Source organism: Ascaphus truei, chromosome 16, assembly GCF_040206685.1.
Source record: "Ascaphus truei isolate aAscTru1 chromosome 16, aAscTru1.hap1, whole genome shotgun sequence".
NCBI lineage: Eukaryota > Metazoa > Chordata > Amphibia > Anura > Ascaphidae > Ascaphus > Ascaphus truei.
Genome location: NC_134498.1, coordinates 5,623,846 through 5,638,152, shown reverse-complemented (window position 1 = coordinate 5,638,152; position 14,307 = coordinate 5,623,846). Strand labels below are relative to the sequence as shown.

At 44.7% G+C, this 14,307-nt stretch overlaps 1 long non-coding RNA gene across 1 annotated transcript; it reads right to left on the bottom strand.

Moving 5' to 3' along the window:
• Positions 1-1,761: 1,761 nt before the first annotated feature.
• LOC142467261 (uncharacterized) lies at positions 1,762-12,394 on the bottom strand. Its single transcript, XR_012788317.1, has 3 exons — positions 11,647-12,394; positions 5,194-5,289; positions 1,762-2,320 (listed from the first exon to the last, which is right to left on the bottom strand). It is a non-coding gene; the product is annotated as an uncharacterized LOC142467261 (long non-coding RNA).
• Between the last annotated feature and the right edge of the window lie 1,913 nt (positions 12,395-14,307).

Here is a 14,307-nt window from a genome sequence, read left to right as displayed (position 1 = left end):
GCTAAATAAGTAAAAATTACTGTTACATTTGCCCTCCCCAGAGATGCAATTACTGAAACTAAACTTCAATTATAGATGGAGCCCTTCATACATCAAATACTTGGGAGTACATGTATCAAGGATCTACCATTCCCTCTATCAAAATAACTACCCAACCCTCTTTAGGAAAATTAAAAAAGATCTGGGTAAATGGGAAGGATACCAGATCTCATGGATCGGGAGAATGATTTCAGTGAAAATGAATGTACTCCCCAGATTATTATATTTTTTTCAGATGCTCCCGGTCCATATCCCTGGTTCTGAACTAAAAAATATTCAAAACAACATATTTCACTTTATTTGGCAGGGTAAGAAACCCAGAGTAGCAAGATCAGTTCTTTTGTCGCCCAGAGCGAGAGGAGTCTTGGGAGTCCCAGATGTCTCAAAATATTACCAAGCAGCCCAATTAAGACAGGCGGTCATGTGGAACTCAGACCCAGACCAGCTACATTGGCTAGCAATTGAATCTCAATATTCCAGAACGCCTTCTCTGCCAGCTTATCTTTGGTGTGGTGATAGAGGGACTGACATGGTGCCTACATTTGAACTGGGAGCGATGAGACACACATGGGAAATATGGCTAAAAGCTAAAACTAAATTCCAGCTCTCCTCCACCAGCTCACAGCTCACTCCAATATTTAACAACCCTAAATTCCCTCCAGGGTGCGAAACTAAACAATTCGACCTATTCAAATCATTGGGGATCAGAGCGGTCGCCGACCTGTTGAGCGATGGAAAGTTCCTGAGTTTCCAAGATTTACGCACCAAATTAAACGCACCTGAGCTAGATACATTCAAATTTCTCCAAATTCGGCACTTTTTGCAAAAAAATGTCCCCAACGTTGAAATTTCCGCCTCTCACAAAATTTGAGAAGCTGTGCCAAGCTATGCTATCTTGTTTCAACTCTGCCCTCTCGCAAGCTAAACAAGCCTACTTTTCTGCACTTATCAACATGCACAAGTCTAACCCACGCCGACTGTTCTCTGTCTTTGATACTCTACTCAAACCACCCTCAGCTGCCTCTCCTTCCTCCATCTCCGCTCAGGACTTTGCTGACTATTTTAAGGAAAAGGTGGAATCCATACGTCAGAACATCCCCTCTGTTTCTTCCTCCCATCCTACACCTCTTCCTAACTCTCCTCCTGCCTTCCTTGACTCTTTTTCCACTGTCTCACAGGAGGATGTGTCGCTGTTGATCGCCTCTTCTCCCTCTACCATTTGCCCTCTTGACCCCATTCCCTCCCATCTCCTAAAACCTCTTGCTCCTACTATAATCCCTATGCTCACACACATTTTTAACTCCTCCCTCTGCTCTGGAACCTTTCCATCCTCCTTCAAACATGCAACAGTCATACCATTACTCAAAAACAGCAAGCTTGACCCTACCTGTCTTTCTAACTATCGACCTGTCTCCCTCCTGCCTTTTTCTCTAAACTCCTTGAACGTTTTGTATTCTCTCGCTTGCTCCATTTTCTCAACACTTATTCTCTCCTTGACCCTCTACAATCTGGCTTCTGCACTGCTCACTCCACGGAAACAGCCCTCACTAAAATAACTGACGACCTCCATGCTGCCAAAGACAGAGGTCATTACACTCTGCTCATATTACTCGACCTCTCTGCAGCATTTGACACCATGGTCCACCCTCTTCTCCTTCACATTCTCCATACTCTTGGCATTCGGAACAAAGCTCTATCCTGGATCTCATCCTACCTCTCCCATCGTACTTTCAGTGTCTCTTCTGCTAACACATCCTCCTCCTCTATTGATCTCTCTGTGGGGGTACCCCAGGGCTCTGTCCTGGGACCTCTTCTCTTTTCTCTGTATACACTCTCTCTAGGTGACCTAATAACATCTTTTGGGTTTAATTATCACCTCTATGCTGACGACACACAAATATAGTTCTCAACACCCGACCTTACACCTGCTGTACAAACCAAAGTTTCTGAATGTCTCTCTGCTATATCTTCCTGGATGGCCCTCCGCCGCCTTAAACTCAACATGGCTAAAACAGAGCTCCTCATACTTCCTCCCAAACCTGGCCCCACTACCTCCTTCCACATTACTGTTGGTAGAAAATAAAGTTGTCCTCCAGCGCGTGGTCTTATTGCTCTTTTCTTCCTTATGTAGAAAAAAGACAACAACAAAAAACACCACACACAAGTGGTATAATAGGCGTCGACACTCAGTATCTTAATCTATAGAGAAGTAGAGAATTTGACACTTGCCTGTGTATTTGTTCCCGTAGTGTATACTCCTCTATTTTCCTTCTGCTGTTACCTTAAAAAGTGGAGAGAGGCATAGCATAATACTGTTTATTACAAAACTTAACATGACAAAAATAGAGTTCTTCATACTTCCTCCCAAACCAGGCCCTACTACCTCCTTCCATATTACTATTGGATGTACAATAATTAATCCAGTAGCCCAAGCACGCTGCTTAGGGGTCACACTCGACTCCTCTCTCATATTCTCCTCTCACATTGAAAACGTTTCTAACACCTGTCGCTTTTTCCTCCACAATATCCCAAAGATACGCCCGTTCCTCTGTTGCTCAACTGTTAAAACTCTGATTCAGGCCCTCATTCTCTCCCGTATTGATTACTATAATCCCCTGCTGTCCGGCCTTCCTGATTCTCACCTGTCTCTCCTACAATCTATCCTAAACGCTGCTGCCAGAATCACTCTACTCTTTAAACTCTGATTTTGCGTCTCCCCTCCCGAATTCCCTCTCCTGGCTTCTGATCAAATCTTACTGTCTCTGTACGCTCTCCCTACCTACCAATTAGATTGTTAGCTCCTCAGAGCAGGGACTCCACTTCCTTAATGTTACTTTTATGTCTGTCTGACTCTTATTCCATGACCTATTACCTTTACCATTTGCTACCTATATGATGACCACGTGCACCACCCCTGTGAAGCGCTATGTACACCAATGGTGCTATATACATAAAGACATACAATACAATATATCATTCAAACAGTGCTTGTGAGCTTTTACCAGCATTTTTAAACAAAAAATATTCCCAAACATATCTTAATCCTATAGAAATAAAATTGAAATGTGTTTTTACTGGTTACACACAATACACAATACAAAAATGTCTCTCATACACAGCCAACCCACTTCAAAAATAACAAACAAACAAACGAGAAAACATTTCTAGATTACCTTATTCTCACAAATAAACTGCTTAAGCAACAGAGCAAGTTAATTTTCATTTCTGGAATGTGAATGCTGTGCATTCTTTAAACTGGAGGGGAGGGGAGGTGCCTCTCCTTTCTTTGAGATAGAAATAGAGCAAACGGAAAAATGTCTCCGGTTTAAAAACCCACTCGTCTGGCCAGAACGAATATACCTTTTAAACTATCACCAGTGACAGAGCTGAATATATACCCATCCTTTTCCGTTATGGTCTACTTCAATAATTGATGAAAACCTTTAAAACGATTTTAAAATTTAGACTTCCTTGTGAGCAAATAATATTCGTGTTTTTGTAAGTACTTGCAAGATCAAGGATGGTGATTTGTGTACACGTGATAATTAGCATGGTTTATCTTTCACACAGGTAATCAATCATCCAGGAAAAATTCATTAGGGTATTCAAATCCATTTTACAGTTCTGTCAGGGGCGCAGCAATTTGAATTGTCGGCACTGAGATTTGAACTTGTATCAAGAAGTAACTTATAACCACTTTTTGCTGTGGGAAAAAATGGAGGTTAGGCTTATTGTTACATACCTGATTTCTGCCGCTTCAGTTAGCCGGTCATGCCATGCATAACTTTAGCCACAAAAACCTCATAAAATCCAAAGATTTATACAGCCACAGACACACACAGAGATTACTGAAAGTTAGAAGGTTCCACTAAGAGCCCTTGTGTTCGCATTTTTACGAATAAGAAAACCGATGCGGCTACCCATAGGTTCACGCTTCTTTCCATAGTAATTTATAGCAAACAAACTTTTTTACATTGGGGTGGCGTGTTTTTTTACTGGGACTTGCTTGTTTTGTTTTTTCACTGGGACTTGCAACACTTGAGAATTTGAGATTCTAAATCTTGGTGTCATTCACTGACTAACAAAATATATTTACATTGTCTCTTTTTGTTCTCTGTATCCATTCTTTATTATTTTTGTCTGCAGACACAACCTCTAACGGCAAATTTTGAGAACTTTGGTCTCGCATTATTCTCCTGTTACAATAACCAGCGCAAGCTGATTGCGTACAACTCCTATTACAATAATTATTAATTATAGCATGTTCTTGTATAGCACTGCTAGATTACATAGCCCTTTACAGAGAAATTTTGCAGGCACAGGTCCCTGCCCCATGGAGCTTACAATCTATGTTTTTGGTGCCCGAGGCACAGGGAGATAAAGTGACTTGCCCAAGGTCACAAGGAGGCGACAAAGGAATTGAACCAGGCTCCCCTGCTTCAAACTCTGTGTCGGTCAGTGTCTTTACTCCCTGAGCCGCTCCTTCTCCTTCAATAACCAAATTTAATTGATAATGTACAATTCAGCGTTAGAATAATCAAATTTAATTGACAATGTACAATTCTCCTGATACAATAATCAGCGCAAGCTGATTACGTTAAACTCTTTTGGCATGTTATTGATCTGAATAGAATGAATATGCAATTAAGGACCTGTCACGAGACTGTTCCCCAATCATATTTTCTCACCATAACTATACCAAAGAAAAAACTTGAATTACTTCAGGGGGTCCAACCCAGTCCTGATAAACCTTATACTTTTATAACATGGATACAGACATACAAATAAAACCTTTTTAAACAGATATCCATGAATTAACTCACTTGGTATGTTAATGACAAGACAGAGCAAATATACAATCAGGGACCCATCCTGTTCAGACAACAAAAGATATATCATAACCCAGGACGGTCTAAAGACAATCCCTTAAGCATACAAACACTCCCTTTCATCACCAAAACACCAAAGCTTTTAGCGGGACTCTCACTTTAGCCCCTAACAAAACATGACAACTCTAATACTTTAAAATGGATACAGGAGCAGAGATTAATAAACTCATTTGAAACTGCTAAGGTTTACCCGTCAACCAGATTTGAGACACCCTTCCAGACCAAGCTCTCTACACATCACTCAAATTTTTTTTAGACTTTTTACCTTGATTCTTATGAGCGCTCAGGTTTGAGTGACAGAGGAGTGATTTTTTCAGGTGCTCAGCTTCCGGTATATTTGGGTCCCTGTTCGAAGTGCCATCTATGAAAAGCGTGAATAAAAAATACAATCTGAGGGTTACATTGCAAAATGACAAATTAGTTTATTGCGTATGAGTGCACACACACAGGAGAAAAGCTTCAAAACAAAAGCTCTCCTGCAGAAATATGGCCTACAAGGCATATTTATACCATAATACTAAAGCCCATGCCCCCTTTATGAGGTGGCATGTGTGTCATTACATATGCGTATAAGATAAACAAATATGAATATGAGAACATTGATTTAATAACATAAATGTAAAACATAGCAAAAATTAATTGAGTCAGCTACACAATTATTATGCAAGCTCGTAACCTTTCCCTATATATGCTGGTTTCTTGAAAGGGTGTATTTGAACATGAGACCCTCCCCCTGAATGTAAGAAGTGGCTGTTATCTTCTCTCCAAGGTTTGTGGTTAGCTGAAGGCTTATTATCAAAAAAAATACTTCGGAGCAAAAGGAAATAAAAGAAAATGTTCCTTTTAAAACTCAATTTCATTCCAACTTTTCATGCAGACAATAGACAAAATGGATGTCATGATCAGGCACCTAAGATGGATGCTGAACAAAAATGGCTGCTTAGATCCTAGTGCTGTTTACATCAGACCCCCCCTTAAAGTACTTTTTTCTCAACTTTGTCACACAACCTTAGCTTTCCTACTTGGTTCCACTATACAGTACTTCCACAAGTAGGGAGGTGTTACATAATGCACATATTATGATGCAATGTATTTTTTGTCTTGGTACATAATTGTATCCCATTTTATTGGTGTTAAACATTCTAACTGACAATCTTTAATAGCCTGCAATCTGTGACATATGCAAATAACTCTTATTCTGTGAAATCTTAACAAATGAGCCGTGTTATGAATAGTTTTTCTCAATAGATAATACACCCAGCTTCTCCATAAAGACGGCCATTGCCTTAATTACTTTCCTACTCAACCTCTCAACTGCCATCCCTAGGCCTGCGCCACACCAATGTGGGGGAGATCTCTGACCAAATCAGCAGAGTATTTTTCAAAAGCCAAAATAACTGGGAGATATCCCTTTCCATCAACCTCATCAATTCTATAGGCTGCATCAGATAAGTCATTACCCCCAACACGGCACACCCACTACCCCTTTTTTTCAACAACAGCAAGAGTAACTGAGATCACCAAAGATCCCTCTTACCTCACCATGAAACCCTCACCCAACCCCTACATATTCCCAATTATGTCCCATATGCTCTATTCATTGCTCTCTTTCTATTCAAATGGCATACAAATCCCCCAACACTATTATACATTGGAAGCAGGACAAAGCAGAACCATTCTGATGCACCATGAATGGATTCCCAACCATAGGCTTAAAATCAAAAACCTGTTTGGCTAATGTAACAGGACAGATCAGACCCCCCTTTCAACTCAACCAAAAACATACACTTACTCTTACCTTTCTGATCTGGCTTAGACCTTCTGATAAAGATACTAATCTGGCCGACCCCACCAGAAGAACATCCTCTCCTCTCAAACCCCTTGTACACCTCTTTGAGGCTGCCATTAGTTCACTTACCTGCCTGCCATTAGTTCACTTATCTGCATGGCCCCAATGAATGCTAATAAAAACGCCAAACTAAAAAGTCAGGCTGTAAAATCAGAGAAACAAACTGCCCGTCCCCCAACTACCAAGCCTCTAACATGCCCGGTGTAACCGGATCCCGAACATCCCACACCTGCCTGACTGTCTGCCTATTCCAATCTGCAACCATCCTGCGAATCAAAAACAGTAAAAAAAAGACCCAAAACACTGGCGGGAAGACGCTGAAATACCATTGACTGTAGAACGCCTCTTCCCACATTGTCGGACCTAAATATTACTTCCCTGCTATCCAAGACTTCCCTCCTCCCTTCCCCCACAATTCCACCACTAACAGTGGGAAAAAAAGAAGCAAGGTTATCAGAAGGACAGTCCCCTCCCAATCTACAGTCCATCAATCTGCACACCAATGACCCCAAAAAATAAGCCTCAAAACCAACTAACCCCTCCACAGCAGGTGCGGAGGAGGTAGTCGCTTTGGATACTGGACTTGCTGCCTCAGGGCTCACAGCTCTCCTGTTTAGCATTGATTTAATTGCTGATTCATCCATTGGTTCCATCTGCAGTAAAGTACCAACTCACCTATCTGCTATATCTGCAGTAGGGAATTTGCTTATATATCTCTGTTGTGAAGCTGTTTAGGGTTAAACCCTTTCAGACAGGGTTGCACTATTATTGTGTTCTGTTTTACATATCTCTTCATCGGTGAACTGCGCTCCCTGACTTCTGTACACCATTTCACCCCAAGGATCTACAAGGAGGATCCAGTGAAGGTTGAACTGCATCCTGTTAACCGTTTGTACTCTTTCTCTGTCCCCCCTGCAACATTTTTTGCTACTTTAGTGTTTATCCCTGACACCTGTGGGAGCGCCTGGTGAATTTCTGTTTTTCACTAATGTTTAATAGGTGTAAGTTAATTAATTGCCAATCGGATGAGGCTAATGTTAAAAACCAGGTCCCTTAGCTTTAAAAGGTGCCTGCAGCCTCATCCCTTTGCTTCGTGTTGATTTCGTGATTCCTGTGTGACTGAATGAACTGCTACTCCTGGACATCAAGAGTATTTCATTCCCCATTACCCAGTAAGTGTTTATGTCAATTGTTAGTTGTTTAACTGTGTCTGTCTGTCTAAAAACGAAATAAACCTGCAAGTTTATTTTACCAAAAGTCTTGTTCAATCTAAACCCAGAGTGTTTGAGGTATAAGTTCTGTTCCACCGCGACAGGAGGGCATGAGGAGGGCATCCGAGTCTAAGCCAGGTGATGGGGCTGATAACGACTTGTGGCACCGCAGGCTCCTGTATAGAGACCAAGGGACCATGGGGCTAGATGAGGTCTCGACCGTTAAACGACAGCTAGTGGTACCCACGGAGTATAGGCAACAGTTGTTGCGGGTAGCCCACTCTATTCCACTAGCGGGGCATCAGGGGGTCACTCGGACGAGAGCCCGGCTGTTGCATCATTACTACTTGCCGGGGGCATCCAGGGCTGTGGCAGAATTCTGCTGGTCCTGTGATGCCTGCCAGCGAGTGAGTAAGGCGGGCGACCATGTGAAGGCACACCTGAACCCGTTACCGGTAATTGGGGGACCCTTCCAGAGGGTCGCCATGGACCTGGTGGGACCCCTCCTGGTTCCCAGCTGGTCCAGAAAGCGCTACATCCTCACAGTACCCTGAGGCGGTAGCGCTTGCCACCATTGGTGCTAGGGCAGTAGCTAAAGCCTTGTTAACCATTTTCAATAGGGTAGGTTTCCCTAGCGAGATCCTAACCGATCAGGGGTTGCAATTCATGAGTGAATTGCTCCAGTGTCTCTTGGAGGCGTGCGGGTGAAGCACCAGCGCACGACCCCTTACCACCCCCAAACCAATGGTTCAACGGTACCCTGAAGCAGATGCTGAGAACCTTTATAGAGGCAGAGGGAAATACTTGGAGATTCACCTGCAGCATTTGCTGTTTGCATACCGAGAGGTACCGCAAGAATCTACCGGCTTTTCTCCCTTTGAGCTACTATATGGTCGCAGGTTACGGGGACCTCTGGACCTATTCCGTGAGGGGTGGGAAGGGGAGACTACCAATACTGATGCCTCTGTGCTTCAGTATGTGGTAGATCTCAGAGACCAGTTAGAGATGCTCATGGGGTTGGCACAGGACAACCTTAGGGCTGCTCAGACCAAGCAAAAGACTTGGTATGATCAGAATTCCCGTAGCAGAGAATTCATCCCAGGACAGCAAGTACTTGTTCTCAAACCTACTCGGGAGAATAAATTGATGGCTGCCTGGTCGGGACCGTACCCGGTACTCCGAAAGATGAATGAGTGCAGCTATGTTGTGCAGGTAGATGCCGAGGCAGAGAGGAATAAGACTTATCACATTAATATGCTAAAGGAATATGTAGCCCCGAGTGTGGCATCGGTGTTGGCCATTTGTAGCCTACCGATGGGAGATCCGGTGGGCAATGCTCTGCCAGATCTCTTAGGGGAGGCTAGCCAGACAGGTACTGTAGAGCAGGTGGAGATAGGGTCTCAGTTGAGTGTCAGGCAGCGAGCAAAAGCCAGGGCTATGCTAGGTCAGTATAGGGCTCTGTTCACGGATAAGCCGGGCATGACCCATATCACAGATCTCCCCGTGCTCATGGGTGTTCTGCGCACTCTGCATAATCATGCCTATCGGGTATCGGCAGAGATTAAGGGCAGTATAGAGAGGGAGGTAGAAGAGATGCTGGCCCTTGGGGTAATTGTACCATCCCAGAGTCCTTGGGCTTGTCCGATAGTCCTGGTACCTAAGAGGGACGGGACCACTCGGTTCTGTGTGGACTACCAACAGCTAAACGCAGGGACGGTGTCAGATGCTTATCCCATGCCCCGCATGGACAAGTTGCTGGATGAACTCGCGGGGGCAAAGTATCTGACCACTATGCATCTCAGTAAAGGTTACTGGCAGATCCCCTTGACCCAGGAGGCTAGGGAGAAGTCAGCATTCATTACCCCGAGTGGCCTCTATGAATTCCTAGTGATGCCATTTGGGATGAAAAATGCCCCAGTTACCTTCCAACGCCTGGTCAATCATTTACTGGAGGCTATGCAGGGGTTTGCACGGGCATACCTGGATGACATTGCTGTGTTTAGTAATTCGTGGGACTCACACGTACGTGTAGCTGCGGTGCTAGCCAGGATTAGGGAAGCGGGACTCACCTAGAAACCCACCAAGTGCTTAGAAGGGATGGCAGAGGTACTGTACCTAGGGCATAGGGTGGGTGGCGGCACCTCAAACCAGAGCCAGCCAAGGTGGAAGCGATAGTGCAGTGGTCTGTTCCCAAGACAAGAAGCAGGTCATGGCTTTTTTAGGCACCGCAGGCTACTATAGGAAGTTGGTTCCCCAGTATAGCGCCATTGCAAAACCCCTGACTGACTTGACCCAGAAGCGACAGTTTGTGCTGGTAGTCTGGTCTCCAGTCTGTGAAACATTCCTTCCAGGCACTGAAGACTTCACTGGCCAGTGCCCCTATTCTAGCTGCACCAGACTACTCAAAAAAGTTTTTGGTGCAGACTGATGCCTCAGTGCTGTGCTCAGCCAAGTGGGGGAGGAGGGAAGTGAACACCCAGTGGTGTATCTGAGCCACAAGTTGCTGACCAGAGAGGTGGCTTATGCCACCATTGAAAAAGAGTGTCTGGCCATTGTATGAGCTCTGAGAAAACTTCAGCCCTATCTCTACGGCAGGCCATTCACTGTGATCACCAATCACAAACCGTTTAGTTGGCTTCAAAGGGTGTCCGGGTAAAATGCCAAGTTACTGCGCTGGAGTCTTGCTTTGCAAGAGTTTGACTTCACCATACAGCATAAGAAGGGCAGTGAGCATGGCAATGCCAATGGCCTTTCCCAGCAGGACAATCACTACGAACTGACAACCTCAAGAGCTGACAGGCCAGGCCAACCATAGGACGAGGTGGTCGGGGCAGAGCCTGCACTTTGAATTGGGGGAGGTGTGGCGGGAGGGGGTTAACCAAGCCAATAATAAAAAAACAAATACAAACCAGCGCCCACAGGGATTGATAATGTCCAATAAGTCCAAAGACGAGGGGGAAAAGTCCAGTAGGTCCAAATGAATGTAAAATCTCCAATCAATGGGTCCGTGTCAACATATGAAACATCCTTCCAGACAAGGACAGGGAAGGGGAAGGGAGGGAGGGAGAGGGGGAGGAAAACACGGGGAATAAAAAAGTGCAGGGCAAGGGGGGCAACCTCACGTTACGGGGTACAGACCCCTTCTTCTGGCCCGTTCCCAGGTAGACCGTAGTCACCTGGTACTTCCCTCAACCCTGTAGGAGAGTCCCTGAGGTACACAGTGACAGAATGCCACGAAATCTCAAAGTTGAATATCAACAGGCTGTGTAGCACATGCCACAGGAGTGTCCCAGAGATACACACTAATGGACTAATGCTGGGTCTCAAGGCTAAATAAAGGAAAATTGTGGAACAGAGATTTCACAAAAAGGAGCTTGTAGACACAGTGAGAGCTATGTCATGGCAAGGGAGTATATCTGGCAAAGTATGATGCTAAAGGATTAATGACCCACTTATGCAGACCTAAGGGGACACAGAAATACTCAAAATCTGGTACAGGAATAAATAAATGTTACATGAATCAAGACAGAAACCATAACACAAGGTAAAAAAGACATACTTGAATCCAGCATGCACAGGAAAAGTCCAAAAGCAAATAGAGCTGTAACAGTGAACTCCTCCGTGTGCAGACAGCCCAGCAATGCGTGAGGAGTGGTACCTGCAGTCCTTGAAGTGGCGCAGCCCGGTGACGTCACTGTAAGCAGACTGGAATCCTGAGTCAAAGTTCCCCCATGTGTAGGAAACAGTGCAGTGAAGCCCACACGTGTGCACGAGCATAGTCCAAGCTGCCCGATCCAAGGGGCGGAGCCAGTCTAGTTCTGTAGCAAGTGAGATCGAGCAGCCACTCAAGGGACAGCAGAGGGATTAGATGTGTGCCAACAGCGGAGGAGAGCTTCACAAGGCACCAGCAGTCCACCAGGGGCCCAGAGACATTGAATCATAATGCACAGAAGGGAGACAGTGAACACAGGGGTTAAATGCATATGCAATGATCTCAAAATAAAGGCAAATGATCTGAAAATAAAGGCAAATGCCCTAGATATAAACAGACATCCCCAGTTAGAGTACAGAGTAGTATGGTGAGGCAGAGGTGGAGGAGACGAATGTGCCAAGGGTAGATCACAGCACGGAATGACGGACACAGGGGAAGGTCACATGCTCCGGCAGTGGACACCATAGAACCAGTGGAGTCAGAGATCTGTGGACCAAAAAAATAGAGTCAGATGCAAGCAGCAGTGGAACGGCAAAGACCCTACACATAGCAAGTGGTAGCAGACCCCTAGTAGAGGGCTTAAGAGCATCAACTTTAAAAGAAGCAGCTCAGATCGAGATCCTTATTAATGCCCTTTGTGGTCATGGTGCCCAAGCGCCGAATCCACTGTGTCTCTTTGCGCAACAGGTGCATCTTGGTGTTACCACCATGTCTACCTCTGGTATGTCCATCTATTATCTGAAACCAGAGCTGACTGGATGTTGTGTCCTGCCTGTATAAAATGATGGGCCACAGGGGCTTCAGGATCCTGCCTGTGGATCGCCGCCTTGTGTTGTCGGATCCTGTCCTTGACACATTGTGTAGTCTCCCCCGACATTTATACAGCTTTATCCAGAGACTCCATGATTTGTAGCTGAAACATTGTATTTTTTTCTATTGCTCTCTAATGAAATCCCATCCCACCCAATGCATGTCAGTGTAAGATCTCTTGTTTCTTTCCAGATCTGTCTGGTAGGATGTTTCATACGCTGACACGGACCCATTGATTGGAGATTTTACATTCATTTGGACCTACTGGACTTTCCCCCCCCCCCCTCTCTGGATTTATTGGACATTATGAATCCCTGTGGGCGCTTGTTTGTATTTGTTTTTTTCTGTCTTCTCTGGTGTTGTTCACACCAGTCTTCCTGGCTGCCCTGACTTAATTTCACCTATTGTTGCATATTGTTTGTATAGTTTGATATGGATTATCGCTTCAAAGCACATTCTTCCTGTGAGGCCAATAATAAAGGTATTATGCCCGGCTGGTTAACCCTAACCCCTGTTGGGACTGAAGGGGTTAAACTGTATTGTTCCCATCATATCATGTTTTCCCCTACACTACCTTTATTGTCCCTAATTTGCAGCTAAAGAAGCTAGCTGCTGTTGAATGAATTAACTATGTGCGAATTGTATTTGTAACAACGTGATTGGTGAAGAAACTGGCGCTAATTAAGTGCTAGTGATCACTTAAAATACAGTGAATATATATAACACATATATAGTGATATAAAATAAAATCGTGACTCAAAATAGTGCAGTAGTGAAAATATAATAAACGTTGTAACCCCCTGCTCAAACCCTCTGGAAGGGACTGTCTTGGCTGGTCCCAGAAGATCAAACGATATGTTCTCAACCCAGGGGGAGCATGTAGGAGAAAACACAACAGACAAAACACACTAAGTGCAGACTATATGGTTCAGGTGTGAGGTAATAATGATGCTTGGCCTCTATGTGCTGCCTACTCACAGGATGTAGGTAGGATAAGTACAGTGGCGTGATCAATAGAAAGTGGTGGGTCCCTCTAACCATACACAGGAAGCAGCTGGGACTGAGGTATCAGTAGCAGGTGTACATGTAAAGATAAAGACAGACCTCCATGGTGCAGATCAATGGTAAACAGATAAACTTTATGAAATATTATAAAATGTGCACTCACAATGTATAAAATCAAAATAAGCGTTTTTTCACTATATAAGTGATAGGAGGGTAAGGGTGGTTGCCGCAGCTCACCGCACCGCTGATATCCCGGACTGTTCACCTCTGCAGGCTCCCTGTGCTTCTCTCTCAACACCATGACAGTATGGGGATCTCCTGCTACTGTGTCTCCGGCGCGTCGCGTCACTTCCGGTGGGCACGATCAGCTCCGTCGCGTCACTTCCGGTTCGGCGGTTGATTGACAGTTCACGGGCACCAATCCTCTCACCTCCTGGGCTGGTCCACTCTACGCGTTTCGCCAATAGAATGGCTGGCTTCAAAGCCATAAAATATTGGGCCACAGGGGCTTCAGGATCCTGCCTGCGGATCGTCGCCTTGTGTTATACAGCTTTATCCGGAGACTCCATGATTTGTAGCTGAAACATTGTATTTTTTTCTATTGCTCTCTAATGAAATCCCATCCCACCCAATGCATGTCAGTGTAAGAACTCTTGTTTCTTCCCAGATCTGTCTGGTAGGATGTTTCATACGCTGACACGGACCCATTGATTGGAGATTTTACATTCATTTGGACCTACTGGACTTTCCCCCCCCCCCCCCTCTTTGGATTTATTGGACATTATGAATCCC